The following is a 5,105-nucleotide window of genomic DNA, read 5'->3' on the forward strand; positions in this document are numbered from 1 at the left end:
CGAAGCTTACTTCCCTTGATCTCCCTCCACGCTCCAAATAAGGCTCCGGAAGCTCCAAGCTCGATGATGGCTTGCTCCTCCTCCTCCGACAGTCTCTCGTAAGCCTCCATCATCGTCGGGTAGCAAGAAAAGTACCTCATGTTCCCAGCCTCCTATATCGATTCAACGCCAAGCTATCTTTAGCCCAAAGTGAAAGGGAAATGAAACGACAAATAAATAAGTAAAGAAAGATGATGAGGGAGTGACGAGTTTGAGATTTACCAAGCTCTTCACCGTCCTATAAGAAAGTTGACTCTCCGCTGCCCAAATGAGATGTTGGCCATCATATTTCTCAGCCCACTGGGGTGCCCTCGCTAGCTGGTGACCACCTCGTCCGACGTTGGCCCGCCTCGGGGCCTTTTCCTCGGCAGCCTGCTCAGCAAACGCCGCCTCTAGAACCTCCTTGAAAGTAAGAGACGGGTCGAAGTCAGTATCCATGTCCATGGGAGCCCTCCCTGACGTAGAAGCCTCGTCGCCAGCAAAATTAGAGTATATTAGGCCGCGTCGAGTGACGGCGAGCCTCGATTAAGGTATTTTCAAGCTTTCAAGCTCCAAAATAGCTCTTCTCTCGCCATATTTGGCCTTTTCTCTCGAAACCCGACCGCTCATTTGGTGAAAATGAGTCAAGGCAAGTCAAAGTTCAAGCCTAATCATGGGTTTAAGTTGAAATTTCGGCAGCATATCGTTGGAACGACGATTATGCCCTAGAAAAGTGTCCTAAAAAAGCTATCGCAAATAAAAAATCCGAGATGATAGGAAGTTTACCCATCACGCAAGGATCCCAAATATCAAGTTTTATCGCAAATGGGCAATCCTAAGGCCATTTTCGAAGCAATTTACGACACAGCTGTGAAACCGTCACAATTCTACTCAAATGCTCAATACTCAATGAAAATTCGAAAATAACACATGGTTATGTTCCTTACACTACCAATTATCCATTTCTAAAGTCAATTTCACAAGGCAAATTCATTTGGGGGAAAAGCCCCAATTTTTAAGTTATTTGGGTTGAAAACCCTAATTTTCTCGACTCAAATCAAGCAAAATACGGATGTTAATGCAAGAATAAGACACATACCACAATTAGTCATAATTAATGCAAGATTTTGATCAAAGTTTGGTAGAATGTCGACGGAATTTGAGAGAGTTTTGAAAGATTTTGTGTTTTTCTGAATAATGAATAACACGGGTTCTGTTGAGTTTTTACTCAGGCAGGGACGAACCCAGGAAAAAATGCAACAGGTGCTGCGCCTCTTCCAAGAATCGCAGCTCTGGCTGCGCCTCTTCCTCAGCTTCCCTCCAATTCGATTTTCAAAAATTCGGTATAAGTTCGTTATTTGTGGGCCCATCTTTGCTGCGCCTCTTCTTCAACACCATACATCCTATATTTGGTCCGTTTGATATTTATTCCTCGTCCGGACCCGTATTTCCAAGTAGACTTAGGTGGTAAGGCTGCGATCCCCACTGGCGGTGTATATTAACTATTGCGATGGGTAATCTGGTAGGGCTACACACTTTAATGTGTAGTCAATGGTTGGAAATCATTGGAGTTGGAGGAATGTGTGAAGATTTGTTTTGATGTTTGCTTTGTTGCATTTCTTATTTTGGTTAATCATTTGACTTACCCCATTAAGAGTGAAGAAGAACTCGGACTGAGATTTTGAATCATCTCGATCCGTTTGGAAGTTAGAATCTGCGTAACCTGTTGCGCATAGCTTAGTATCGCCTCCATAAGTTAATACCCAATCATTAGTCCTCCGTAGGTACTTGAGGATATTTTTTACTGCTATCCAGTGTGTTTCACCTGGAGTCTTTTGGTACCGACTCGTCATACTCAATGCATATGCCACGTCTGGACGTGTGCATATCATGACATACATGATCGATCCTATTGCAGATGCATAAGGAACACGACTCATGCGCTCTAACCCTTCAAGCGTCGTGGGTGACTGAGACTTGTTAACCTGCATCCCAGTCGTCATAGGAAGGTTCCCCTTCTTGGAGTTGGTCATGCTGAACCTCTCAAGAACCTTATCCAAATAAGACTCCTGACTAAGTGATAACCTCTGTCGTGATCTATCTCGGTAGATACAGATTCCCAAAATGCGCTGTGCCTCACCCAGATCGTTCATCTGGAAATGTTTCTTCAACCATTCTTTAACCGAAGATAGGAGAGGAATGTCATTCCCAATCAAGAGTATGTCATCGACATACAATATCAAGAATACAATCTTGCTCCCACTCGACTTGATATATAAGCATGGTTCCTCGACCGATCGAGTGAAGCCATACTCTTTTATCACTTGGTCGAAACGATGATTCCAACTCCGAGAAGCTTGCTTAAGTCCATAAAGGGAACGCTTAAGCTTGCATACTTTCTTAGGCTGCTCAGGATCTATGAAACCTTCGAGTTGCACCATGTACAACTCTTCCTCCAAATAACCGTTTAAGAAGGCGGTTTTCACATCCATTTGCCAAATTTCATAATCATGAAATGCGGCAATCGCTAATATTATCCGAATGGAACGTAGCATGATTACAGGTGCAAAAATCTCATAATAATGTAATCCGTGCACTTGAGTGAAACCTTTTGCCACAAGTCGTGCCTTATAGATATCTGGTTGCGCGTCTACAGAACGCTTTATTTTGTAAAGCCATTTGCACTGTAGAGGTTTTACCTTATTAGGTAAATCAACTAGATCCCATACGTTATTCTCATACATGGAGTCCATCTCGGATTGCATGGCTTCAAGCCATAGCTTTGAGTCGGAACAGGCCATAGCACCTTTATAGGTTGCGGGTTCATTACTTTCCAGATGTAAAACGTCATTCTCCTCGACCATACCAATGTATCTGTCCGGAGGATGAGAGTCTCTATCCGACCTCCTAGGTTGCTCAGGAATATTAACCGTATCATCAGTTGAAGGTACAACTTCCTCCATCTGTTCCTCGATTGTTGGTTCTGGAATCTCCGACAGCTCGAAGGTTCTATTACTCGACTTGTTCTCGAGAAATTCTTTCTCTAAGAACGTCGCCCTAGCCACAACAAAAACTCGATGTTCGGTAGGCGAATAGAAGTAATGACCAAATGTTCCTTTTGGATAACCTATAAAGTATGTCTTGACCGATCACGGACCGAGCTAATCCTCGTGTCTCCACTTGACATAAGCCTCGCAGCCCCAAACCCGAATAAAGGACAAGTTGGGGACCGTTCCCTTCCACATTTCATATGGAGTCTTGTCGACAGCTTTAGACGGACTTCGGTTAAGTATAAGAGCGGCTGACAAAAGAGCATAACCCCATAATGAATCATGCACTACCGTGTGACTCATCATGGATCGAACCATGTCAAGTAAGGTTCGATTTCTCCGTTCGGACACACCATTTAATTGAGGTGTTCCAGGTGGAGTTAACTGCAAAACGATTCCACAGTCTTTCAGGTGTTGATCAAACTCATTTGAAAGATATTCGCCACCCCGATCTGAACGGAGTGCTTTAATCTTTCTACCCAGTTGGTTCTGTACCCTATTCTGGTATTCCTTGAATTTCTCAAAGGACTCACTTTTATGCTTCATTAAGTAGACATATCCGTATCTACTCATATCGTCCGTGAAAGTGAAAAAATATCTATAGCCATCTCTAGCGGTAATTGACATAGGTCCACATACGTCCGTATGTATGAGTCCTAATAGGTCACTAGCACGCATTCCAACACCTTTGAAGGAAATTCGATTCATCTTGCCAATGAGACATGATTCGCACGTGCCATATGTAGAAAAATCGAATGCGGGAATAGTCCCATTATCGACGAGTTTCTTCACGCGTTTCTCATTTATGTGTCCCATTCGACAATGTCATAGATAGGTTTGATCTTTGTCACCAACCTTTAATTTCTTATTATTCATGTGTAATACTTCCGTGGTTTGATCTAAGATGTAAATTCCATTCATGGAAACTACTTTGCCATAAATCATTTCATTTAAAGAGAAAATACAACTATTATCCTTTATTGAAAATGTAAAACCGTCTTTAGCAAGTACGGAAACAGAAATAATGTTCTTAGATAAACTGGGTACATAGTAAAAGTTATCTAAAAATAACTCAAAACCACTAGGGAGTTGGATTACAAATGTTCCGTTCGAGGCAGCAGCAACTCGTGCTCCATTCCCGACTCGCAGGTCCACATCACCTTTTTCGAGAGGTATGATGTTCTTTAGGCCCTGCAAATGATTACACAGATGAGAACCACAACCAGTATCAAGAACCCAAGTTCCGAATATTGCATGGTTAATCTCAATCATATGAATATAAGATGACATACCAACAGGAACGACGCGGCCTGCCTTGATGTCCTCACGGTAGACGGGACAGTTCCTCCTCCAATGTCCAGTCTTGTGACAATGGTGGCACTCTATGTCACCGCCCTTGCTCTTTGCCTTACCCTGTGAGCCACTAGTCTCACCAGGCGCACTCTTACCGTTTCCTGGCTTCTTAAACTTTGGCTTACCTACAGCTAGGTCGCCATGAGCCTTGCCCTTACCTTTACCTTTGTTGCAAATTGTGAGAACATCCTGCTTCATGCTCCCACTCAATTTCATATCCTTCTCGGTCTGTACGAGAAGGGAGTGTAACTCATGAAGACTCTTTTTCAAGTCATTCATGTAGTAGTTCGCCCTGAAAAGGGCAAAACCATCGTGAAGAGAATGAAGCATTCGGTCAATGACAATGCTCTCACTGATTTTACAATTCAGTGCCTCCAGCTTCTCGACATTCTCAATCATGTGAAGAATGTGTGGGCTAACCGGTTGGCCCTTCTGGAGTTTCGCATCAAAGAAGCGACAGGTATGCTCATATGTAATGATTCTCGGTGCCTTTGAGAACTCATTAGTGAGCGTGGTGAAAATCTTGTTTGCACCTTGGGCAATGAAGCGTCTCTGCAAATTGGTTTCCATTGCAAAGATGAGTACGTTCTTTATCGCACCCGCTTCCATAACGAAATCACTATAAGCGAGTGACTCGTTGGCTCCTGCATTGGGGCCTGGGTTGACCGGTATTGGCTCAGTTAA

This window comes from Silene latifolia, chromosome Y (genome assembly GCF_048544455.1).
Source record: "Silene latifolia isolate original U9 population chromosome Y, ASM4854445v1, whole genome shotgun sequence".
NCBI classification, from domain to species: Eukaryota; Viridiplantae; Streptophyta; class Magnoliopsida; order Caryophyllales; family Caryophyllaceae; genus Silene; species Silene latifolia.